The sequence below is a fragment of the Canis lupus genome, chromosome 21, assembly GCF_003254725.2.
Source record: "Canis lupus dingo isolate Sandy chromosome 21, ASM325472v2, whole genome shotgun sequence".
In the NCBI taxonomy this organism is placed as follows: domain Eukaryota; kingdom Metazoa; phylum Chordata; class Mammalia; order Carnivora; family Canidae; genus Canis; species Canis lupus.
The window spans coordinates 1,995,476-2,023,262 of NC_064263.1; the positions used below are offsets into that span (position 1 = coordinate 1,995,476).

General features: G+C 34.5%; 1 protein-coding gene and 1 long non-coding RNA gene across 10 annotated transcripts in view; one reads left to right on the forward strand and one right to left on the reverse strand.

The window, feature by feature from the left end:
- The window catches only part of CNTN5 (contactin 5), a 1,295,471-nt gene that overhangs the window by 696,822 nt on the left and 570,862 nt on the right, over positions 1–27,787 (reverse strand). The window lies entirely within an intron of this gene.
- The window catches only part of LOC112643181 (uncharacterized), a 99,864-nt gene that overhangs the window by 25,714 nt on the left and 46,363 nt on the right, over positions 1–27,787 (forward strand). For 6 of the 7 annotated variants that reach the window (XR_003125690.3, XR_007404437.1, XR_004807701.2 and 3 more), the window contains exons 2-4: positions 7,304–7,363; positions 8,430–8,578; positions 14,969–15,045. This is a non-coding gene — a long non-coding RNA (uncharacterized LOC112643181). Of the gene's footprint in view, positions 1–4,772; positions 4,917–7,303; positions 7,364–8,429; positions 8,579–14,968; positions 15,046–27,787 lie in introns of all 7 variants that reach the window. The other variant, XR_007404435.1, reaches the window with a different exon arrangement.

Genomic DNA, 27,787 nt, shown 5'->3' on the forward strand with positions numbered 1-27,787 from the left:
TGAAATAATTATTTCATAATATTTTATTTCACAATGTTGATATTCGAATAGAATTTTTTATGTGTGAAGCCACAGCAGCATCTATAGAAAAATGAACGTCTGCATGGGTTGTGTTTGCTGGTGCCACAGAACATAAAGATTTAAAACAGCTTCATAACCTTAAAGAAAGCAGTGAGGAACCACAGTTTTAAATGTTAACTATGGAGAATCAAGTACATTAATGAGCATTTTCAATCACGTGCTCATGTGTACATACTTGGGTACTGACAATTGTTTGCCAAGTGCCTCCCCTTCTCTAGGGCCAGGGCCTGGTTCCTTACTGCTCTAACAATCATTTGTACTTCATTTCATAAGCCATTGTATTCCCTGTCCCTGATACATGCTACCTTGGGAAAATGTCTTAGACTGTTCCATTACCCTCCTAAGAGGGTAAGCCCTCTTCCTTTCCTTATAATTTTCCACGTGCTTTCCATTATTTCCTTACATCCAGCCCCTGGAATCCCTGCTTCATTTTTTTTTAATTTATTTTTTATTGGTGTTCAATTTACTAACATACAGAATAACACCCAGTGCCCGTCACCCATTCACTCCCACCCCCCGCCCTCCTCCCCTTCTACCACCCCTAGTTCGTTTCCCAGAGTTAGCAGTCTTTACGTTCTGTCTCCCTTTCTGATATTTCCCACACATTTCTTCTCCCTTCCCTTATATGCCCTTTCACTATTATTTATATTCCCCACATGAATGAGAACATATAATGTTTGTCCTTCTCCGATTGACTTATTTCACTCAGCATAACGCCCTCCAGTTCCATCCACGTTGAAGCAAATGGTGGGTATTTGTCATTTCTAATAGCTGAGTAATATTCCATTGTATACATAAACCACATCTTCTTTATCCATTCATCTTTCCATGGACACCGAGGCTCCTTCCACAGTTGGCTATTGTGGCCATTGCTGCTAGAAACATCGGGGTGCAGGTGTCCCGGCATTTCACTGCATCTGTATCTTTGGGGTAAATCCCCAACAGTGCAATTGCTGGGTCATAGGGCAGGTCTATTTTTAACTCTTTGAGGAACCTCCACACAGTTTTCCAGAGTGGCTGCACCAGTTCACATTCCCACCAACAGTGTAAGAGGGTTCCCTTTTCTCCACATCCTCTCCAACATTTGTTGTTTCCTGCCTTGTTAAGTTTCCCCATTCTCACTGGTGTGAGGTGGTATCTCATTGTGGTTTTGATTTGTATTTCCCTGATAGCAAGTGATGCAGAGCATTTTCTCATGTGCGTGTTGGCCATGTCTGTGTCTTCCTCTGTGAGATTTCTGTTCATGTCTTTTACCCATTTCATTATTGGATTGTTTGTTTCTTTGCTGTTGAGTTTAATAAGTTCTTTATAGATCTTGGAAACTAGCCCTTTATCTGATATGTCATTTGCAAATATCTTCTCCCATTCTGTAGGTTGTCTTTGAGTTTTGTTGACTGTATCCTTTGCTGTGCAAAAGCTTCTTATCTTGATGAAGTCCCAATAGTTCAATAAACCTAACCAAAGATGTAAAGAATCTATACCCTGAAAACTATAGAACACTTCTGAAAGAAATTGAGGAAGACACAAAGAGATGGAAAAATATTCCATGCTCATGGATTGGCAGAATTAATATTGTGAAAATGTCAATGTTACCCAGGGCAATTTACACGTTTAATGCAATCCCTATCAAAATACCATGGACTTTCTTCAGTTGTTGGAACAAATTATTTTAAGATTTGTGTGGAATCAGAAAAGACCCTGAATAGCCAGGGGAATTTTAAAAAAGAAAACCATAGCTGGGGGCCTCACAATGCCGGATTTCAGGTTGTACCACAAAGCTGTGGTCATCAAGACAGTGTGGTACTGGCACAAAAACAGACACATAGATCAATGGAACAGAATAGAGAACCCAGAAATGGACCCTCAACTTTATGGTCAACTAATATTCGATAAAGGAGGAAAGACTATCCACTGGAAGAAAGACAGTCCCTTCAGTCAATGGTGCTGGGAAAATTGGACATCCACATGCAGAAGAATGAAACTAGACCACTCTCTTGCACCAGACACAAAGATAAACTCAAAATGGATGAAAGATCTAAATGTGAGACAAGATTCCATCGAAATCCTAGAGAAGAACACAGGCAACACCCTTTTTGAACTCGGCCACAGCAACTTCTTGCAAGATACATCCACGAAGGCAAGAGAAACAAAAGCAAAAGTGAACTATTGAGACCCTGCTTCATTTAATGTCAGGTGTTACAATATGTTTCTTTAGAGTTCTTCTACCTGCTTTCAGGAACTATACTTTACTTTCACTTGATAATACAGCAGGTGTCTAACAGAAGCCCACTTCCCAAATAATGGAAGCCTCAGTTCTTATATACCAGTTTAAATTCTAAACCATGTTTAAATTTGTCTTCTAGTCTTTGAATCTGATTATAGATCTATCTGGTAAAATAAAATGTGTTCTATAATTCATTTCCACCTTCCTTAATAAAATCATATTTTAGATCTCATTATTTTTTATCATCATATTTATGTCCAAGACTGGTCCTAAATTTTAGAGTGGGACTGAGAATCTGTACCTGGGTGAGAAATAATACCAGCTACAAAGAATAGGATGTTTTAATTAAGCCCAGAATCAGACCAGTGAATTTCACATCAGTGAAATTTTCCTGGTTGACAGATTAGAATGATCATTAACAAGATCCCAACACCTTAATATTTTAGAGTCAGTTGAAATTTAAATGTGTTTAATGCTTCAGCATGTCAAATATCATGATAAGTGCATTGCACATCTTAGAGAGAATTAATATTTGGACCTTAGAATAAGATTGCTTAAGCTTTTCCACTTATTATCATTGCATTGAATGAGTAGCACTGAATGAGTAACCAAATCTTAATTTCTTCATTTGTATAAAAAAGATAATAGTTCAATTGACCATATCGGTATGTTATAAGGATTAAATAAGATAACATATGTGAGTAAAATTGAGAACCTTAAGAAAACCAAATAGTAAGCAGTGAAGCCAGAATGGTAATATTGTGGGGTTTATTTTTTCTGTTTTAAGAGTCCGTGTTCTTTCTATTATAATCTTTTATGCAATACAGACATCACCTCTGCAATACTTCTGAGAGATGGTGATATACATCTTGTCCCAACAATCCAGTTCTTAACCGGAAAAAAAAATATCTGTCCCTAAATTCTACTTGCTACATCAGCTTGAAACAGAAATATGAACCAATTCCCTTTCTTTGTACTTTTTCCAAGGATCAATTCCTAATTTTCTACTTGGGAGAAGTTCCCTCCCGAACTTTTCCATATGTTCCACAGTCCCCTGAATATAATGACAACTATAATAAGCATCTAATAATAACCTAATGTGAAATGAAAAAGTACCTAGATAGGCAGGGTCTTTCTGATATGTACAGATGTTACCTATAATCACTGGCGTTATGAGAATCCCTTAGTCAGGTGCTTAGTCTAATTGCTTACCACTCATTTCTTTGAGTCTGTGTATCTGTTTCTCTGTACTGTATTTACGGTTCTTTCTCAAATACAAAGAGCATGGATTCTTAATCATGTACCAGGTAATTACATTCCAGGTAATTCAGTGACAGACTATCCACCTGGAATGTTGCACAGCTAATTCCTGGACTTAGAGTCAATGACTGCCTTCCCTAATTTTGTAATTATTAGGAAATTTTTGCCCCTATATCTCACTGTCAGTCCCAAACTATCTAGACCTGATTACTTGCTATTTGGATGACTACTGATCATTTGATTTCCATCTGCTACCATGGACATGAAAAACATCAGCATGAAAGATGGGCATAACTTGATATAAACAGCCCTCAATGAAGTTAGAATATGGGTAATTCATACATTGATGTTCCTAAGACTGAGCATCACATGATATACGTGAACTACGTAATACGTACCTAATGATACCTGGCATTATTGAAGATAAGCAATACACCGTTGTTTGTTTGTTTGTTTGTTTGTTTGTTTGTTTTCCTTTTTTTCCCTCTTTGTTGTCGTTCATGCACTCTTTTTTTGGGTACTTGACTTGCCTTGCACCTTTTAAATAGTGATATTCATATTTATTTTGGCCTAACTTAATCTTGAAGTTTTAGAATTTTACATAATGTTGTCAGCATTTCTGGACTTCTGACTTCTCTTTTCTCTGATTTGGCCTTATCCAAATGCTGCCTGAGCCAGTGTTAAATTATGATTCAGTGTTCTCAAATCCCAAATTAAGCACTATGGAATATAATTTGTTGCTGTCAATGGACAAATCATTAATTATCTTTGTGTATAATTCCACAACTACATGCATAGTATCTAAGGAGTAAACATGGGAAATTTGGGATTATAGAGCTATGACAGGTACACATATAAGAGGTGATAAACACCCCACCAGAAATCAGTATTTCTGGAGAATGTAATATCTTTTAATATTCACTGCTACAGAGTTATGTGTCCAAGATCTTTTTTTTCACAAAAGTATTTCAAAATTCCAACTAAAGCACTTTAATTTCATCAAGTAAAATTTCTATACTAGATTCTCATGTAGAAAGTGTATTATTAACATTTTCATGTGGATACTTTTTTAGAACTTCTGATCTAAAAGAATATGCTTCTATTGAAACAAAAATAGTTATTAGATATATCCTTTAAATTTTGCTGTGTGTTTTGATGCTCTTTTTTTGTTTTAATGTATCTTCCATATATCTTTATTTCTTTACAGATAGCTGAGAATTTTAGAGGAAAAAAAGACTGGGACTTCAAAATCACACAGAAGAGATGCCTTCTAGATAGAAATCAGTATTGTAATATTAGGCCAGTTTACATATGTAAAGTATGAATAAACAAAGAGCAAGAGGACAAAAATGTGAATGCTACTTGGATTTTTATATATTGATTGATCTAAAATAATTCATTCTAAGATATTTGTATCATTAGTCATACCAATGTCAATTCCAGGAAGAAAGGTGGACATTTGGGAATAATCATGTCAAACTGACATACAAAGCTTAAGGACAGGCTTAAGAAATGGAGCTGCATATTCATCAGTTAGAAAGGAGAATAGCATTGAAACAGATTTTAACAGGTCATATTGTAATGTTTATTCCCACTGCAAAATTATAATACTCGTACAGTTCTATGATCACCACTTAATGAATATGCATAACTATTGCCTTAAGACTTAACACTTACCTAGAAGTACACTGCTCCAGTTATAATAATCTATATACATATATATGCATAAAGATGAAAAATTTAATTGGGTAAATTCACTGCTTTTTATTAGTTTGCTAGGGCTACTGTAACAAAGAGCAACAGACTGAGTGGCTTAAAAAATTGAAATGTAGTATGTTGCTGTTCTGGAGGCTAAGAGTCTGAAATCATCATATTCATTGGGTTGGCTCCTTCTGGGGTGGTGAGAGAAGTGTCTGTTTTAGGCTTCTCTCATTGGCTTGTAGATGGCTGTCTTCACTCTGTATCTTCCCAATGGCTTTCCTCTATGCATGCCTGTTTCTGTGTCCAAGTTTCCTCTTTAATTTATAAAGATATGAATCATGCTGGAATTAGGGACTGTCCTAATGAACTATTTTAACTTGATTGCTTCCATAAAAAAAAACAAACATATTTACAAATGAGGTCACATTCCAATATGCTGGGGGCTAGAACTCCAAAATATTTCTTCTTGGGGAACACAATCCAACTCGATTCACTACCTTTACTCCCTCTTCTAACCCTGTTGTTTTGGTATGCTTTATTCTCCTTGCTGAGGAAGTTTGCTGAACAAGTAAGCAAGGCATCAGCCCGCAACGATTACCAGTAACCAAAGATTTCCAACTCCTAGTATGCAGCTTAGCTGCTATATAGGGTAACATAGATTCATTAAATATTTTATTAAAACTTAAGACTACTTTCAGTAAATGATACAATAGGTTTGTAGGGGAAAGTTTTGAGTTCACATGAACCTTTGAGATCATTTCATTACATTGCACAAACCCTCTGCCAGATATTCTCATGGTGTAGTGCTAGCTAGACTATGTGATGCTCTATCTTAGTTATAGTTCATTTGCACAAGATTTGTTTCCTTATAATATCATTATTATATGGATGGGGTTCTCAACTGGTATAACTAGAAATTGTGCCTGATCAGTATATTTTCCTCTGGATCTTTTGCTCTTTTTATTGAAACTTTGTGCTCTTGACTCACCTCATTCTTTAGGTCTTAAGAGTATAAATACTGAGCTTTCCCCTTAAATATCACCCATGAGTTCAACAAGTTAATTAATTCTATTTCTACCCACTAAATGCATTTCTATTCTTCAACAAAAATGTTTTTCCTCTTGGGACGCCTGGGTGGCTCAGTGGTTGAGCGTCTGCCTTCAGCTCAGGGCGTGATCCTGGAGTTCTGGGATGGAGTCCCACATCTGGCTCCCTGCTTAGAGCCTGCTTCTCCCTCTGCCTGTGTCTCTGACTCTCTTCTTCTATGTCTCTCATGAATAAATAAATAAAATCTTTAAAAAATGCATTTATCTTTTGATTAATTACTCAATAAATAAGTAATAATAGAAGCTAGAGGTAAATATATAAAATGAGACTCATATTTATTAAACATGAAGTATTTCTACAAGAAATTCTCTCTAACTCAGAGTAATTCTCTTGTCTGCATCTCTTCATTTATCTACATGATATATCTATTATTATATTCTTGATAACTCATATTTTATCTAACAAGTTGGGAACTTGTAATATTTAAACCACTTAGTGTATAGGTTAAACAACTATGCATTTTGTAAATATAGTAATGTCATTTGCCTAAAAGGGTATAGGACATGGTCTCTATCCTTAAATAAATTAAGTGTAAATGTGTGAAGTTTACATATAAACATAAATAGCATATGCAGCTTTGGCAAATGCCTGGCCCAGAGAGAAAGCAACATGACAGTTCAGAGAGGAAGCCAGCAAATGTACTGAGGAAGATCAAGAAGATTTCCATGGAGACAGTAAGACTGATTAATCTCCATAGGATAAGACTTGAGGAAAGAGAGATTTGAGGGTGTGGTGTTAGCAAAGGAGAAATACAGGTGGGTTGTTTAGCAATGTGTTTTGGTGAAGAGTTGATGTGTAATAGATCTGGAAAGATAGTGGTAGAAATTCCTGTGGAATTTTTTAAATATCAAGTGAATTTAGATTATTTCTTACTAGCAAAGGACATCTTTGAGTAAAGTTTATAGGATCTTTTCTATTATCAATCTGTAGAAGATCCCTCCGAGGGAACAAACTATCAGCGGGAGATGAGACATCCAGGGAAAAAGAAAAGTAAGTGAGCATAAGAGAGCCAAAAGAAAAAAAAAAAAAAGAAGAAGAAGAAATATATATATATATATATATATATACACACATATATATTATGTTTATATATCTTATATTATCACATATATTTATACATTATATATAAAATAGATATTAACATATAAATTTATATATAACATATATAAAATATATTTTGTATACTATATATTCTATATATAAAACATATAAATTTATTTATTATTAAATATATAAATATATTAATATATTTGTGCATTAAATTATAAATTTTATATGTATATTTTATGTGTATTATATATGTAAATTATATAATATATGTGTATATATACATATATATATTAAACCTGATGATTGACTAAGTTACTTTGAGATTATAAAGTAGAAAATATAAGAATGGGTAAGTTGCACTTTCAACATGTTGGATAAAAATCAAAACTAAGGATATAATTTGAGAATAAATCACAGGCAGTTAATAAATGAAGTCAGAAATTTATTTATCAAATTTTATACCTATCAAGTGCCAAACCTGGAGATTAAGTGGGAAATAAGATAGACATGATCTTTGATGTTTAGCTTAGCACGGAAGACAGACACATACAAAGAGTAAATAAGTATTTGGCAGAGTATATACAGAAAAAAGGCACTAGGCTGATTACCCAGTGACAATATAGGAGAAATTCAGTGTCAGGAAAACTATGTGAAGAGTTTCTTGGTGATCAAAAGTGATCAACTGGGAAAACAACAACAACAAAAACCTTTGAACTTCCTGAAAACATCTCTCTGGGTTGCTTTTAGTTTAGTTTAGTTTTCTTATTTCTATGCTAAACAGAATTTTTCTTAATATGCACAGCTGGGAAAAGAAAAGAGAAGCTAAAATTCCTTATTAGAGATCAGAACTTATTCCCAATGGCAATGGAGTCTTTCTCATTAAGCTTATTTTAGTCTCTCTTCTGTCCCATTTTATAAGGAGGCAAAGTAGAATGATACAGGGTACAAAAACTCTGCCTTGATCTTATATGATGTAAGTAATGTGCCATTTTTATCCCTTTCTGAGATGGAGAACCTTCCTTCAAATCAACTAGATATTTCAACACTGGTGGAGAACTCTTTCTATGAGATTGCTTGACAAATTTGGCTTCTGCTTATCTCCCTCCTGAGCTGATTCGTTAGTTGCAGAAGGCTAGCTGAGGATTCCAGAATAAGGTACCCTAATCCTCCTGGGTTAACTACTTATTCCATGGGTTGAGGAGGGGCAGTTTGTCCTAGAAAACTGGGGCAGATGATGATGTGTACTGACTGGATCCTTAGCTCACTTGTGCTCAGGCAACATTTGAAGGCGACAAAGTTAGTCATTGGCCTTACTCTTACAATTTAAACCTAATTAACATGAACTGTAATAATGACTATGCAAATAATTAAATGTACTACATTAATTTGTGGTAGGTTGCATTAGATCACAATATTCTATTTCAGAAGGGAACATGAACTTTCTATGCTGGTCTTAATTTGCTTACATAGAAAGTAATTTGTTGACACATTTAAAATTTAGACAAATTATGCTTTTTTAAAAATCATTCCGTAAAAGCCAATCTTAAGTCCTATTATAATTGGGAAGATTTTTTTTCTCCCTAATTTTAAAGTAGTATAAACCTTGTGGAGTTTCCTTATTTATTATCTATTTTTATTGATTTCTAAATGTTTTGTAAATCTGTCATTTAAAATTTTGGATTTTAAACTTTTGTCAAAGTGTCTGCTTATAAATCTAATAACACATCATTAAATTCACTGTAAACTTCTAATAAATTTTTTTTGTATGATTGAGAAATTGGAAATGGCCACCTAAGGATCATGAGAAACATTTGAACATAGGACCTGGTCTGGTATAAACATACTAACATTGGTATTTGGTGGAAAAGAAAGCAATTTAATATGAGATTAAAATTGCTTTCTATATAATTAGTATAAACTATCTTTCTTTACTATAAAATATATAATGGAATAACATCTGTGCCTTTTAGGACAAAACATGGTATTTGGAAATAACATGAAAACAATCTCAGCAGCTCTTTCTGCCCATGAGTCCTATTCCTGTGCTTTAATGAAAACAGCCTTTTGAAGCACCTGGATGGCTCATTCAGTTAAGCAGCTGACTCTTGGTTTCAGCTCAGATCTTGATCTCAGGGTCAAGAGACCAAACCCACATGGGACTCTGTGCTCAGGGTGGAGTCGGCTAGAAATTCTCTCCCTCTCTGCCTCCCTCTCTGTCCCTCCCTTCACTCATGTGCACAAACTCTCTTTCTCTATATATAAAATAAATAGGTAAATAAAATCCTTTTAAAATCCCTCTTTTTGCATTCCTGTGCAAAATCTCCTGTGTAATAATCTCAAAATGAAATGTTATTGAATAGGCAACTAACATTTTATATCAGTTTTTGTTATAATGTTTTGATATGTTTATAATAAACATATCATAAAATTGTCTTCTATAGTTACACATTGATTTGTAGCCTATAAAAAGTGGAAACACTTTTAAAAAAAATCAACTCAGTAAAATGATTATAGGGGGTTATTATGGTTATCTAAAAAAATCCAATTCTCAATGCTTCCAGAATGTAGATGTCTTATGTATATATAAAAAAAAATCTCAAAATGACCAATTGATATTTAAGGGTATTTATTTAGACATAGTTTGTGTCAGCAGGATACAGTGGTCTCCTGCTTTGAAAATAATTAACCTCAGCATTTCACAAGTAGATTCGAAGTGTAACTATGACTAATAATTTTTATTTTCTTAGCTGTTACCACTCATAACTTAATTGAATTCAATTTCCTAATCTTATTTGATTAATAAAGGATGCTATTAAAGGTATATATACATATATTTATACATATATATATGTCTCACAGGCATATTTTTGAGTTTTATAGCATTTTAAAAATTGACTTTAACATTTATCATGGGTAAAACGAAATACATCATTGCAATCCAGTAAAAATGATGTTTTCCATATATATTAAAATGTGAATTGTTCCCTAATGTGAAAGCCTTAAAGTTCTACGGTAGTATTAGTAATATTTTATGATCACATATAATGTGATGAGGTGAAGTATCACCTAGACATGTCCTTTCTTGTTCCCTAAAGTTATCAGCTCTCTCTTTCCATCTGAGTGCTAAATAAGAAATGATGGACTTCTAGCTCATTCCTAAGGCGGGGAGGGGGACCTACATTTTGGATTCTAATTTTTTTAAGTGCCTTTTCAAAGTGCACACTCCTCTAATCTTCCACTAAGATATTGATGTAGGAACAAGTTAGGGGCAGACGGGGCTAGGTAGGGAAGGATAAGGGAAAGGCCCAGAGTCAGGCTTCCAGGAATCTGTGGGTTCCCATAAACCCCAAGTACACCAAAAAGCCCCAGGGTCAGCCTCCTACCCATATAGAGATAAAACAGTAAAAACAGAAAAAATAAACCTGGCTCCCTAGCTCCAAATTGTTAGGGAGTATCCCCCTTAATGGCTACTAGACTCACAGAAACCCCAGATGTAGAGAAATGTTATGGAGGAGATACTAACCAGAGAGAAAGGGACACCTTGTTTGTGCTCATATTTACAAAGAAACATCTTGTTTGTTACAAGTCCACCATATTTGTTCTAAATATCTATCCTGATATGAACAAGAAATTTACCCATAAAAGACAGACAAAAGTCCTCAGTGGCAACCCTGTCAGAGCCCTTCTCATTTTTGAGAGCTTTCTCTATATCTCTCCATAAACTTCTATCACTTTGTTCACTCTCTGTTGTCTGTGAGATTCATTCTTTGACTCCATGAGACAAGAACCAAGCTCTCCCATATTAAGGAAGCAAAAAGGACCCCTCTCTCTGACACACACACACACACACACACACACACACACACAGATACACACACAGAGTATAAAAGGGCCTGCAGAATAGAATTGGTGTAAATAGCTTTAGAGAGCCATACTTGGACAGTCTAAGATTATTATCCTTGGCATAGCTTCCACAGTAGGCAGGGATATCTAGAAATAAGGAAGACGGCCATCAGGCTCACTATATGGATTTTTCCCACCAGAGGACTCTCCAGACACATTTTTTTAAAGATTTATGAGAGACACAGAGAGAGAAGCAGAGACACAGGAAGAGGGAGAAGCAGGCTCCATGCAGGGAGCCCGATGTGGGACTCCATCCCAGGACCCCGGGATCATGCCCTGAGCCGAAGGCAGATGCTCAACCGCTGAGCCACCTAGGCGTCCCTCTCCAGACACATCTTTTTTTTTTATTTATGATAGTCACAGAGAGAGAGAGAGGCGCAGAGACACAGGCAGAGGGAGAAGCAGGCTCCACGCACCGGTCTCCAGACACATCTTAATCGCTCAGAATTGTAGGTAAATACTAGAAAGAGACAGGAGATTATCACAGCAAGGAGAAAAACATCAAGGAGAGCTTCCTATTCCTAAAGCATGGAAGTGACCTAGGAAAGAATCAATGGTCCAGAGACTCAGACAACTGAGGAAAGATGCTAGAACTTTCAGTGGGTCACCACTCCCCTGCCTCACTTGAAGAAACCAGCCAGAAGTGGAAAAACCCCTAACAGCCATGGGATAGATCACCTATTGAGCATCTAGAGAAAAATTGTTGGTCATTTTTCTGTATAATTCCAGGCAGCTAGGAGGAAGTGGCCGATGGACACATGAGGAACACCTTGTACCACACAGAAGGGCCAGGACAAGAGGCTACATGAGCTGCAAAGTTAAGCATGTGACAAACCACAGCTGGATAGAACCAGTGCCAATACGGTTTCTAGCAATCGGTGATTGATTACCAGTTGGTAATTGAGCACCAACTAAGGAAAATGTTTTCCCTCAGAGCATCCTAAACATAAACAGAGACTCCACTCCTTATAAGCTATCCTGTTCACTTTTTGGGTGAGCTTGAAGTCTTGAAAGTTTAGAGTCAATAACAAAAAGGTAAAGGTTAGAAATAGTTAAAATTTCTAAATCTCTATTTGATATTAAACTATTCAAATCTGAAGTGACTGAAAATATTACTGGAGCACAGTGAGTTTAACGGATTTGTTGAGAATTAACCACTTGACACAGGAGGAAATTGAAGCTTCAGAGCTCAACAGTTCATGAAAATCAAACTTTATATTTGCTTATATCTGGCTATATAGATGTTCAATTCTACTTATTACTTAAATGAATCATGCTATTGTGTTTTTAAAAATATATACAATAGAAGATACTTCTAGATGAGAAACCATTTTGTTTTTTAAGATTTTATTTATTTATTCATGAGAGAGGCAGAGATACAGGCAGAGGGAGAAGCAGGGTCCCTGTGGGAAGACTGATGCGGGACTCGATCCCAGTACCCCGGGAACACACCTTGAGCTGAAGGCAGATGCTCAAGCAAGCCACCCAAGTGTCCCAAGAAATCATTTTTTAACTGTAATGTATCAGGCAGATGAGTTATGAAAGAATATTGTGTATATTATCTGAAAATTGAGACATAAAGAAAAGTTCTCCCAAGAACTAAATGTTATTTATTTTTTCTGGTACTTTTTGGTTTAAGAAAACTTCTCATGTATAACAGAATCAATAATAGACCAGAGCATGTAACCATTTTTCAATTATAGTAGTTTTATAAACATGACTATTTCAACACAATATAATTAATTGTGATTATTATGATTTGTTCATTTATGAGATTTTGAATTATTTTGTCCGGTGGGCATCATTGGGTTTTATAGTTTAGCAAAGAGAAGTCCTTTTATATTGATGAAATGTTGTTTCCACAACACTGAAAAGTAATTTATATTTTGTAATGCATAGAAATAGTCAACTTCCAGCATTTCATCAGGGAAAATCTGAATAGAGAATTAGCTATGTACTAACACTAAAAATCCAGTTGAATGAGAGGGCTATCCTCTGCCTGCATATTTATTGTCTATCTCCATAGTTCCTCAGTATACTAATAAGTATGCAATGTTAAGTTGAATTCTAAAACAAAGACATATAATGATACTTTTATTAGATTTAAGATCATTTTCTTTAGGATTTTTTAACATTAAGCCTATTAAAATATATGAGTTTTCCCCAATTTCATGACTTTTGGTGACTGCATATGAAATATTAAAAAATATTGGCTGAATAAATGTATGTTAAATGAAAGATTCATACAAGAGATAGATTTTGGTAGTTTGCTGTGATCCTTTATTGACATTGCATAGATGAGAACAGAAATCTCTACATCGTTTTGAGTTTAGAGGAGAACCTCCTTGATCTTATTGTTTTAAATGTAGGATAGTCAGTGACCAAATCTGGATCCTCTAGTAGGATTCCAAGTCATTGAACTAATGATATCCTACTCCTATCATTTGGAACAAAGCGGCATTTCTCAGCCAGGAAGTGGATGACTTCTGGAAATTTTATAAAAGTCCTGAAGTGGATCAGAAAAGTTAAACAAAGTCAAATTATATCTCTTACATAATTCACTAACAGCTTCTTGATCTATCCTACAGAAGCTCTAATTTTGATTGGGATGCCTGGGCCCTGGATAGAATCTTCATAAAGCAAGACCCTAAAGATTATCTAGGTCATTTATACTGTTGCTTTTTCAAACATTAAAGTGTATAAATCAAAGAAATCTTGTTAAAATGCAGATTCTGAGTCAGCAGGTTGGGGGTAAGATCCTGTATGTCCTGGAAGTCTCAGGTGGTACTGATGGGTCTGGGCCAGGACCTACACTTTGAGCAGGAAGGTTTTAAAAGGCTAAAGAGCCTTTTCAGGGACACAATGTACCACACTGATGTTCAATATTTATTGATTTTACTGATAAGAAGCACAATGTTGTCTGCAACTAACAGTATATTTACAGTGTAATAGTAGCTATTTGGAAGAGAAAGAAAGAACTCAATGAAGCTTTAGAAATTGATATTTATAGCATCTTAGACACAATGTTACTAGTTATTTGTTTAGAAGAAAATTTTGGAAAAAACCTGGTATTTCATAATCTATTTACTCTATAGTTTATCATATGCTCTTATTTCGTGTTGTATATTTAATTTTGCCCTTCTATAGATTGCTTGACAAAATTGCACTCTACCTGTTATGTTTTAATACTTGTTTAAAAAAACATGTTTGAGAGGTTTATATTATTTTCATTCTGAATTTACTTATTTGAAAACAAAGAATGAATCATATATATGAGAAAAATCATTGATACTGAGGAAACTTGTACAAATATTTTTACTTAGTATTAATTTAATGTCCTGTGACTTGCTAAGAATGGTAATGGAAATAGTCTACATTATCAATTATGTGTCTTATCAAAAATCAACTAGAAAGTGAGAATAATCACACTAGAGTCTTTTTAAATTAGATGAAAGTGCCACCTTTTACATTGTTATGCTGAGTTTAAATGCTACCACTTACAGAGCCGTACTCATCTAAAGTGCTACCATTAACAGCGGTTTGGCAAGCCAGTGTTAACCACCTACAGTTTTGTGCTCAGTTTTGTGCTGAGCAAAATTGATGCTACCTATTGCTTTGTAACTAAAGTACTTCTTTTCACAGTTGCATTCCAAGTTAAGAGCTCATATTGATGGAACAGGCCAAGGTGAACCGCATACCTGACTATATCTTATTATATGGTAAGTGGATCACACAGTTAACCTTTACCTCTCCCTAATGTGTACTGCTCTTCTTAACAGTGCACAGGTGAAGAACAATAATATGAATTGAGCTTACATAAGTAGCTAAACGCACACACCCAAACAGATGAAGGCTGCCTTGTGGGTGCAAGCTTTGTCTAGATATTAGCAATATCCCCTAGATAGGCAGAGTTTTAAAGCCTCACTTGTCTGCATTAGCTGGAACTCTTCACACTACTGACATAATGGAAAAAGCTACCAACCAAAGCACTCCACTCAGGAAAGCTGTTACCAATCAAACACTTGTAGCAAATGAAATAAACACTATCATCCACAGTGCTAGAGAAGTGAAAGATTAGTCATATAAGTTTGAGACTAAAATGCTTCTTCACAATAAAGTTGTCTGCTGAATCCAGTGAAATGTGTACTATGATACTGGATATATTATGTATGAATAATAGAGTCTATTCTAGGTAGATAAAAAAATCCAGCCTGTGTAGAACTTATAGTCATCAGATATTTCTATACCAAACTCTGGTTAAAGTGCATGAGCACTGGAGAGAAAACTGTACTTAGTCACTCCAGAATCTTTGTATATATAGGTGTTTTTTTTTAAGATTTTATTTATTTATTCATGAGAGACATAAAGAGAAAGAGGCAGAGACAGGCAGAGGGAGAAGCAGGCTCCATGCAAGGAGCCTGATGTGGGACTCGATCCCAGTACTCCAGGATCACGCCCTGAGTCAAAGGCAGACACTCAACCACTGAGCCACCAGGCACCCCTCATCTTTGTATATAAAAGAGAGGATGTGCTTCACCCTGTGAACACCTGGCAAACATATATATTAAGTTAACTAGCACACTCCAGTGATTGGCCTCATCTTGGCATGGTGCTGTGATAGAAGACAGATTCTAGAAAACACTCAAAAGTAGGGATGAACATAATCCAAATCATGAGGAAATGGCAGGAGCTGCATATTCTGGTCCAGATCCCCTGCACAAATAGATAAGGGAGAAGAATACATGAGGTGGGAAACAATATATGAACAGTTTTTAAATGGTAGGCTTTTGTTGATAGGAAATATGAAGCTACATAAAAATATGTTAAACATTAATTTTTTGACCATATCTAAGTATCTCTATGTTTCCTTTTGCTTCATAAAGAATTAGTTTCTGCAACCCCAGAAATAAAACTATTTTCTATGATGAAGACAGTACAGATAAAATAAAGAAATAATATTCTGTTATATTATGCTTTTGTGGCCGCATGACAGTATGTGATTTTAATAAAGGTGGATAAAGGTTGAAATTGCACTGATGGGGATCCCCAGTATGTGAAAGAATCACTTAAAGATTCTGTAAAGAACTCACAGTTCCTTTCATTCTAGTAACAAGGGTTTACATTTAATTTTTATGTCTCATATGCCTTGTTGGTCTGTAACAAAAAACTGTCTGTTGATTATGTATCATTTGGGCATTCTAACAATCAAGGGTATATTACAAGAGAAGATAAAAAATCCTTATGCTCTTAATCCATAAATACCTAAAATATGCATTTGGGTTTCGGCGTCATTATAGAGGAGAAAGCACTCCCCACTGATATGAGAAAATCTAGTGCCAGAAGTCAGAGAGATATCTAAATTAGTTGTAAAAAACAGACTTGGCAGGAAGAAATATATATATATATATATATTATATATATATATATATATAATATATATGTGTGTGTGTGTGTGTATACAAATTTACTCATTCTTTTTAAAGCTTATTTGTTGAATGCTTATCTATCAGATCCTTATAACCCCTGATTCCTTTCTCATACATGCAAACCATTGGGCAATGTTAACTATAACTTTAAAATGTGCCCAGAAACTGACCATCATCACCTCCTCTGTTATGCTGTTCCAAGCTGCATTGTTTCTAATCTGGACTACTGCATTAGCCTCCTTATAGTTCCCCACTTTCCTTCTAAAGTTCCTTTAAAACATAAGTTTGTGTTCCTTCTTTGTCAGAATCCTAGAATGAATCCATGTTTCAGAGAAAAAACTGAAATCCTTAGAGTGACTTAAATGTCCTACACAATTAGGCTTGGACAGGGTCCTCCTTGCTTTCTCATCCTGTGTCTTAGCTGGTCAGGCCAGATGGCCAAGATTCTCTAGAGGATTCCCCAGGCCTTAAGACTGCAAAACCTGCAGCCACTAAGCAAAAGGGAATGTAGGCTCCAGATGCCTTCTTTCTCTTTTACAGACTACCATCAACAACATTGATGGGATGGTAACCTGAATGGAAAATAAACTTTACATGCTTAAGCCATTGGGATATTTAGTGATTGTCACAGTAGTTAGATTACTCTGAATACCATGATAGACCAGGATAACACAAAGTATTTTGAAAGTGCGTATCTGATTTATGCCAAATGAATTGTATGTGCTACATATTCAGTGGGCTTTAAATGCATAAAACATTACTCTGAGTTGGATAATTAAGAGAAGCTTCATCTGCATGATAGCCAACATTCTGAAGGATAAATAAGGATTGAATAGTAGAACAAAATAGGAGAAGTGTATGTTAGGGAGAAGTACTGGAATGTTCCACATGATAAATGTGGGCATGTGAATGACATATTTGGTAGAGATTCAAAACAATATTCTAGATGAAGCTAAAGAACCCCAGAGAAATCAGGGAAGAGTAAGGTATAAGGGTAAAATAATCAGAATAGCAGCAGCCAGGGCAACTGTACAAGAAAACATGTATAGCTGTTGTCTGTCTTCCATAGTAATCAGTAACATGTTTTCACAGTTGCACCTTGCAAGTTATGATCAGTAGCTTAATTCCTACCAAAAGGTCAATTTCAAATAACATCCTTTTAACAGCTACCTTGTATTCTTCCAACCAATTTGCTCCTCACTTCCATTCCACTGTTTTTGTCCATCAATTTCCAATCCCTGTTAATTCCAGGAACTGCTGTTGTTACATCTTCCTACCACCAGCTTGGACATAATAGAGGAAGCTATATGGCTGGACTGATTGAGTTCCCTTCAAATTTCAGAATTTAAACTTCAATTAACTTGGGTTTATTCTCAAACATATTTATACAGTAGTGTGTTTTTCCCACTCTCCAAAATGACTAGTGTGAATATTTTTTCAATCTCCTTAAATTGCCCATGTAGTGTTTCTTGACATTGAGTTTCTACTTTACTGGCTGCCTCTACTTGTAATTAATCAGAGGGAATTACATCTTCCACCACTACACCTGCAAACCCATGTTATCCTACTGATACTGTTTTCTCTCCTTTTACAATACAAGAAAATGCCTTGATGACATTTCTATTTGCTAGCTCTTCTACTTTTGTGTCAGACCTCATACTGTTTTCATTACTCCTGTACTTTTTCACTTTCTTTTATGTACTTTATCAATTTCTCATTTTCTACTGGACTTTATCCATTAATACAAAAATATGATCTTATTCTATTTTAATTTAAAAAAAAAACAAAACAAAAAATATCCCACACTTCATGTTCTCCTCCAGTTAATATCTCGTACTTACACTTCTTTTTTTTCTTTTTTCTCTTTCTGTCTCTCTTTTATTTTGCACCTTTAACCTAAAACTTCTAAGAATTGCCTATCCATCAGTTCCAGTTGTTCACCTTCATTTCATTTCACTCTCAGCAACTTAACCTCACTTCATCCCACGTTATCAAGCCCCAGTGAGCATGTCTCTATATCCATCATATTTGTCATCATAGCAGCATTGGATACATTTTCTTGTTTTTTTAAGGTCATTTTCTTTATTTGGTTTCTCTGATTTATACTCTCCTCACTCTCCTTTTAATTCACTACTTCCTACTTCCGATTACTTTCCTGAGTTTCTCTCTGCCCATTCTCCTCACATTGTTATTTATTTTTATTTTTTAAAGATTTTATTTATTAATTAATGAGAGAGAGAGAGAGAGGCAGAGACACAGGCTCCATGCAGGGAGCCTGACATGGGACTGGATCCCGGGTCTCCAGGTCAGGCCCTGGGCTGAAGGCGGCGCTAAACTGCTGAGCCACCCGGGCTGCTCTCTCCTCACATTTTTAAACCCTACCTCCAGGCTTTACTAGAACTTCTATCCATTCTCATCCACTGACTCCTTTCTAGGTAATCTCATCCAGTCCCATAACTCTAAAGGCAAAGCTATATCAATGACTCCCAACTTTAAACCTCTAGCCCTTACTTCACTGAGACTCCAGACTTTTATCTCCAACCACCTAATCAACCTCTGTATGGAAGCATCACAAGATATTTTTAACAGAGCTCTTAGTTTTTCTTCTAAGTTTCATACTTTCCCAGTCTTAACAAATTTATTAATTTTATTATACTCAACTGCTCAAAGTAAAACCTTAAGACATCCATATTTTCTCTTTTTTACCCTATTCTCATATCCATCTACAAAATTTGAACTAAATCTGTCTACCTTTCCCCACCTCTACTTGTGATTTTATTTTATTTATTTTATTTTATTTTATTTTTTTATTTGTGATTTTAATATTGACTTTCATTACTCCATTTTTTAAGTTTTTAAAAAAGATTTGTATTTATTAATATCAGAGAGAATGAGAGCAGGGGAGGGGCAGAGGGAAAGGGAGAGTATCTCAAGCAGACTCCTCACTGAGCACAGAGCGCAATGAGAGGCTTGATTCCAAAACCCTGAGATCAAGAGTCAGATGCTCAACTGTCTGCAACCCAGTGCCCCTTAAGTAATTTTTAAGTGTTGAAATACAGGTATTTTTTGTTTGTGCAATGGCTTATTTTACATATTTATCAAGTTCTTTTTTTAAGATTTTATTTATTTATTCATGAGAGACACAGAGAGAGGCAGAGAGAGTTGCAGAGGGAGGAGAAAGAAGCCTATGCAAGAAGCCCGATGTGGAACTTGATCCTGGGACTCTGGGATCATGCCCTGAGCCAAAGGCAGACACTCAACCACTGAGCTACTCAGGCATCCCATATCAGCAAGTTCTTGACCATCTCTATAATTTTCATACCTTCCCTTTTTTTGCCTTATTTTTTTTTTACCATCAACATTAACATCTTCATCTCAAGCCCCCCAGCCTCTCTATGTATGCCCCATGGACTCTTACAACTCCAATTACACCTGTCATCCATCCTCTTACCTGTCATGGATCCTCTTATCTCTCTTCCCCCTGCCCCATACCAAATGAAAAAGTTTTGCTGAGTAATGTGGAAAGAACATTTCTGGATAGCATTTCTAGTGGAGAAGGGAAGAGGTAGATCCTAAGTGGAGCTCCCTTCCTGCTAGGATTAGCCAGAGTTTAAATCAAATTTGGTATCTAGTGAGGAGTTCCTTAGCAGAGGAGATCTACTGAGCTCCTTTTTGGAGCCCCAGTCAGGACAGGAAGACCTGAAACAACTTGGAGAAGTTATATCAGAAGCAGTATCTCAGAGTGATCCTTAGACATAGCAGACTGAAATCAAAGAAAGCAAAGAAACATTAGAAGCTCATAATTTGCCCTAGAATGCTAAGATATTCTTTGTATTTATAGTTGTATTATTTTCTGTTTTACTTGATGTCTTATAATAGGCTTGTGATATTTTTATTTGGAATATAGTAAATATTTTTATTTATTTGTTATTATTTTTTGTGAGAGAGATTGAGAGAGACTGAGCAGTGGGGAGAGGAGGACAGAGGGAGAGAATCTTAAGCAGGCTACATGCTGAGCATGTAGCCTAACAGAGGACTCAATCTCATGATCCTAAGATCATGTCCTGAGCTGAAATCAAGAGTTAGATGCCTAACTGACTGAGCATCCCAGGCACACCATTAAATGTTTATTTTTATCGGCATATTGAAAAATTAATTTTGACACATTTTCTTAATGTACACCATACATTATGTATACCATACAGTAGTATTCTTGGTTTTATGGTATTTTACAAAATTAACACTATGTTATTTTACAGAATAGATTAGTAATAAGAAGACTGACTTGCCATCATCTACAGTCATTTTGAACCACATTTCTCTTACTATATTTGTTTCATGTCTGCCTCCTTTTGGTTTATTACTCTAAACTCTTTCCTGTCTCAACCTTTTCATTTGCAGTTCCCTCTGGAATCTTCTTGCCCTGACTCTACAGTGGCTATATTATGTCCTTTAGGTTTCATGTAATGTCAATTCTCTAGTTAAACAGTGCTTCCCAGAGCCCACCACCATCCTACCACTCTGAAATATATTTATTTCATTGTTTATTTTTTTTTACTTCTAGTACTAGAATAAAAAATATGAGGAATATAGAGAACTAATCTTCTTTGCTCATTATCATATCCTCTAAATATTAGAGGGGCTTCTGGCACATAGGATTATCACAATAAATATTTTTGAATAAAATAATAAAATGCTTAGACATTCATTCATTCCACATTATATTTTAAGTGACTTTTTCATCCCAAGCAATTTTTTTTCAGTGTGATGTATATAATAGTGAAGAATATAGATAAAAATCTAAGTTCTTATAGATTTTATAAGTTAGTAGTGGTGGGAGAGACTAGACTTGAAACAAGCAAGCACATCAGTTGGAAACAAATGCAATGGAAACATTTGCATTTGTAAGTAAGCAAAAAAAAATGATGATGCAGGCCACATTGTTTTGACAAGATGATCAAGAAAGCCTTGTGAATGAGATTACATTCAGTTTCATGTCAAGATTACATATTTAGATTACAGAAAAGGAATCAAGCAACCTAAGCTTGGAATATATATAAAATATGCAATAAATTATGCAACAATTTGGCATATATCTAAATAGTGTGTTTGCCATTGCTCAGTGGTCCTGTCAATTACCTACTGACAATGGCAAGTGAACTGATCAGTGGCAATTTTGGATACTCCCATTTCATCTCCATTATCTAAATTCAGAATAGGTAACTCAACCATTAAAATTGAAGGCATTTGAATAAAAAACCTGAACTTCAAATTATCTGTATTTAATCCCATATACTTAGGGTTTGTTTTCCATTTCAAAGGAAATTATATCCCTTACTACACATGTGCCCTCACTCTGTTTCTTTCCAGCTTTTGAAGAATTTTTCGTTTTGTTTTTTTTTTAATTTTTCATTTTTATTTTAAATTTTATCCATCTTTTTCTTTCCTCTCTTTTTCCCTTGCTCTTGTTTTCAATGTTCTCCTTTTCTCCAAAGGCCCTTTGCTGATTTCACACATGCCTGTTTTTTTCTTTTTTTTTTTTTTTTTTCTAGTTTGGGAAACAGATAAACCAACTCATCAAATGAATGTGATGAGCTCCTTAATATTACTCCACTTTTCTTCAATAATTTAGATCTACAACATACAATTTGTACCTAGATCTGAAAATTCCTTTCCATATTTCATGGAACATTTCAGTTATGTCAGGCACTATGTTACATACTCTGAAAAATACTGTCTTATCTTAACCTCAATACTTTGTGATTAAATTGTTATTTCCATTTTGAAGTTGAGGAAATTCAAGGGTTAGTGTATTACACAAAGTCATACAGCAGGAGTGCAGCAATGCCCAGGTATAAACCCAGGGTTCCTAAGTCTAAATCTTCTCATCTTTTATTAATCCTTGAGGCCATTCATAATTTTCTCACTTCTGTATCCAGCAGTCTTTTTTATTTTTGTTATTATTAATGAAAACTTTTGAAATTGTGTTTTATGTAACTTCTTTTTATATTTTTCTTGACTTATATCGTTGTTTTTCTCTTTCCTGCCTTTACTCCCAACCCCCTTCCTTGACTGGATTCCCTTCCATTTAAGTATAGACCTATATGTCTTGGCTCATGATATTTTCCTTCATATAGATGATACTCCTTCTTCTGCACTTCAAACTGATCTTTGAAGGAGTATCTCCTTAATCATTTTTTTTTCTATAAAACCCTACTTCTTGACTGTTTATATTGTCTGTGAATTCTCTACTGTATGATTCATCTTGTACTTTTCATCTTGATTTTCCTGCTCATTAATGTTCCTCCATCCCCCAGAATATTTTAAGAATATTATGAAGACAGGAAGCTTGTTTTATACTTCTATAAACATGGGGCCCTTGACCCTAACCCAATATAGGAGACATGGTATAGTTTCATATATACTTGATTGATAAGTAATAGTGATTAATATTGAAGTTGATATCAACATGGAAGTTGTGCATGTTTGAATTATTTCTCCTCAAATATATTTTCATTAAATATTTTTAAAATATAATGATTTATTAATATAGATGTGCTTTCCAAATATTTCTGAAAAGAAGAATTTGTGATTCCAATTAATATGTGACAAATTCACTAGAGAGAACATATTCCCATAATCACCTCTGATTTACTTTATATTACAAGATTTCTTCAAGGAAATATGAGTTTTTTAATATTCTAAATATACATGTGCTTTATTTCATATCCTTCTACTGAAGAAGTATTTTCTTCTGGTTTTCGTGGTTTAGAATGTTAAATATATGAATACTGAATGATCAGGGTGGAATTTCTTGAATTCTAAGCTGAAATTAATCAAAAGATTTGAATATGCACATTTAACACACTTCCAAATTATTGCACTTGTGCATCTTATTCATGGTGATTTCCTCTGAAATTGCAAAATCACAGGTGGTACAACTTATTTGATTCATTCCATTCTGTCCTTCAGTGTGTATAAAGCATTTCTTTCTAGCCAAATTAAGAAACTGTTTATGTTAACATTTCACTCTACCACTGCCTTCGTTCACCAATGTGTTTCACATTTTGTCAATGCCTTTTTCTGCCCTGCAATTCTGGCCTTGAACAACATAACTACCCATCAAGATACAAACAATATTGCTTTTTATTAATTTCTAGGAAAAGAAGTCAAACCTAAGTATACTTGAGAGAAAACTATAATTAATTCATATAATTAATTACTTTTCCACAACAACAACAACTGTGACAATTATTCATTCTAAGAAAGTCTAATCACATTACAGAAACTTGTTCCGGTTACTTAGCTCTCAACACAATCAGGAAAATTACTACAGGGTTGGTCTGTATTGAGACTTGTTCATTGTATCTTATTGATGTCAATTTACCATGCTAGATTCCTTAATTTTTAGCTAAACAGAGGTCAGCTACTAGCCTCTATATCAACTTCTGGGTTTCTATAAGCCCTTTAGCTTTAGAAAATTTATTTTCTCTTTAATATGTTAAATAAATGGCTTGAAGGCTCAACTATAAAGGGCAGAAAGGTCACATTCTACCTCCACCACCTGCTGACTACAATGTCTCAGAGAGCTCACTGGGGGCTTAATGTCCCTTTATTACATCTTACTCTAAAGTTCTAGTTCCCTCAAATTCTTAATTTTAGTCATGAATATTTTCTTTTCTTTTCTTCATCCTAAAATAACAGAGGCATGGAACATAGTACTTTTGCATTGACTTCTACAAAATATCATTTAAATAAAGTGGTTTATATGGTATAGTCTTTTTAAAAAGTTATTTTAATTCATCAGTTAACACACAATGTAGTATTAGTTTCAGGTGTATGATATACTAATTCAACACTTCCACACATCATCCAGTGCTAATCACAAGTACATTTCTTAATCCCCATCACCTATTTAACCCATCCTCTCCCAACTCTCCCCTCTGGTATACAGTCTTAAGCCATAGATTTTGGACTGACAGTGGACAAAGGATAAAAATCTTGAGACTTTCTCATTGGCCAAGTATTTTCCTTAGGTTCTTGTTTTCTTGCTCTGTTTCTGCTTTCTGCTACTTTCTTCTCTAAGTTGGTTACAAAAAGAAAAAAAAATGACTCCTACTTTACTAACCAGAATTATTGAAGTCTTTCTGTGTCTCATCTTGGACCATTTTGTTAAGAGGGAGTTCAGCTATCAGTTTTTACATGGATCTTCTTTTTTTTTTTTTAATTCCATCTGCAGTTGTTTTCAGCAAAATCTTTATTTAACCTGCAAATGACCTCCAACTTGAAAATATTCACATTTCATATTCTGTTATATTTCAAAAGAGATAAAAAGCATATTATCTAATAAATTACACATGTGATTATCCAAACTGTTTACAGAGGCAGTGTCTCCTCTTTGTTGTCTAATGGCATCATATTCTTGTTTTACTTTCAGGTATCCTGTAACTTAATCTGGATATTCTTCTTTAATGGGCACTAGCTCCCCAAACCTCATTCAATCTACTATTGAATCTCTGTCTCTTCCATGGGAGACATTATTTTTTTCAGCCAGTTCCCCTTCTACATTACTCTAATTAAATTTTCAGAATGTATATTTCTTCCAAAAATGTTCATCCTCCTTATAATGTTTCCAAATGTGTTTCTTCGATTTGGACTACATGAAATCTTGTGTGGTATAGAAAGAGCAGTTTCCTTCTATAGTTGCTTCACTCTAGTGTTAAAGGGACAATTTCAGGAGAGTTACCCATACTACAAAATCTCTCCAGTTCTGAGAGACTATTTCTCAATAGCCAATGTAGCCTTCTTGTTTGTGATACTGCCTAGTTCTCAATATATGATATGAACTTAATAAATTGTTCAATGAAACTCTGATTGAATTTCACTTGCCTAGAAAAAGTTAATTTACAAATTACTAGACTCTTGTTGACAATTATTTGCCTACGTGTGAAGATAAACAATATTCTTGGACAGACTTACATGCCTGTACTTTATGTTGCCTTGAATTTGGGTATTATACTTTCTCTTGATTTTTTTTCTCACAATTATATGCTTTGTTAAGCAGATTTCTTTGGGTGGCTCTTCTCCCAAACTTTAAAGAAACTCAGTGTATGGATAACCATTACTATCAATCGTGAACATTTTTGTGAACATATATTATATTTAGAAATATCTACTATGTAATGGAAATTCAAGTAAAACATAGAACATAGTCTCTGCCCTCCAGGAGCTTACATTATAGTAATATATTAATAATAAGAATAAAAATAACTGACATTTCAGTCAGTGTACTAATTACTTTGTAAAAATTATCTCTATAAATCTATATAATATGATAAGGAAAGGCCAATGGATATTAGAGGCTACAGAATGCAATATGAAGAAAAGTACCAGGTTGAAGTGGATTTAACATACTTAAAGAGAAAATTAATAGACTGCTTTCATCTGAGTAGTTTTTATTTAGAGAAAGATTAAAATATATACTCAGAGAGGTCACTAGAATTCTTAGCCATCATGTTGAAAAATTTAAGATTTATCATCATATTAATAGTTAACACTAATGTTTATTTTATATGTGACTGAGTTTAAGTGTTGATAATGTAACAAAACTAGCTTTAAATGGGTTAATCGGTCAAATTTCATGGGTTGAAAGACCAAAAGACTCATGGCATAGAAACCAGATAAAGTAACAGACTAGATATAAAGTGATTTGGGAATGGACTTAATTAAGCAAATAGAAATAGAAAGGATGGGATAGATTATGTGAAACATTATAACAGAAGAAACTAACTTGCTATCTGACTGATTTCAGAGGGAGGAGGATGAGAAGGAAGCAAATGATGAAGAATTTATTTTATAACCACATCCTTTGCCATTGTCATTACCTGCTTCACTTTGGAAATCTTAAATTCTAATAATTCACTTAATACATCATTTATTCACATAGAATAAGTCTAAATTGTTTATCATGATTACAACTTTCTTCAGATATGACCTTCAAGAACTTACACATGATTATTTCTCCAGCCTTTACTCCTCCCACTTCAAAGAGCAGCTTTGTTTGCATGCCTACCATGCATTCAGATTTGTAGCAGAGTAGCCATTCTCTAAACTTTTGCTCTTAGGACTCAATTTGAAAAAAATATCTAGGTTCTCAAAAATTGTTTCTTTAGGTAAATTATACTATATACATTTTTACTGTATCAGAAACCAAAATTTAAAAAATAAAAAATATATATGTATTAATTTATTTTAAGCAACTATAATAAATTTTGTTATTGCAAATAATTACTATCAATTATTTTCTTTGAAGTGGCAGACCTACTTAATTCATTTATAGAAAATATCTGCTACATATACAACCTCAGATAACAGTTTATCTTTCATTCTTTCTTTCAAGTAAAAACAGTGCTCCATGAAAAAGTGGATGAGTAATTTGTCTCACATTTCAAACAACTATACCATTGTAAAAAAAAGCACAAATACTTTTTCCTGAGGCAAGCATTGTACGTCTGTATGCAGCAGGACTTTATGCAGACTTTCTATTTTGTCATACATATTATTAAAAGGGTCTTATTTAATAAGATTAATATCTTTTATGGTTTCATCACAGACATTATTGAGTGAGACTGGGTTTTGATTTTGATGTAATACTGTTTCATACTACTGCCTTGATTGAACCATGGCTCTGGCAGATTTGCCACCACTATTTTTACTCCATTAGCAAAATTATCAAGTCAGTGGAAAGGCCCACAACATTTTTATATTATAATAAAAATAGTTTTGATCCTATGAACACCCTGAAGGATATCTAAGATCCTAAAGTCTGCTGTGCATATTTCGAGAAGCCCTGTACCAGAATAAAATAGTAATCAAAGCCAATGTGACTAAAGCATGGCATGCTAGAAAGAAAGTGGTTATGTTCTTTTTCAGGTAGGAGAATATTAAGGCAATTTTAGGACTGAAAATTCATGATCTAGTAACATACCAGAATTTTTCTCCTCAAGTAGTGAACAAAGCTGAATAATTTAAACAT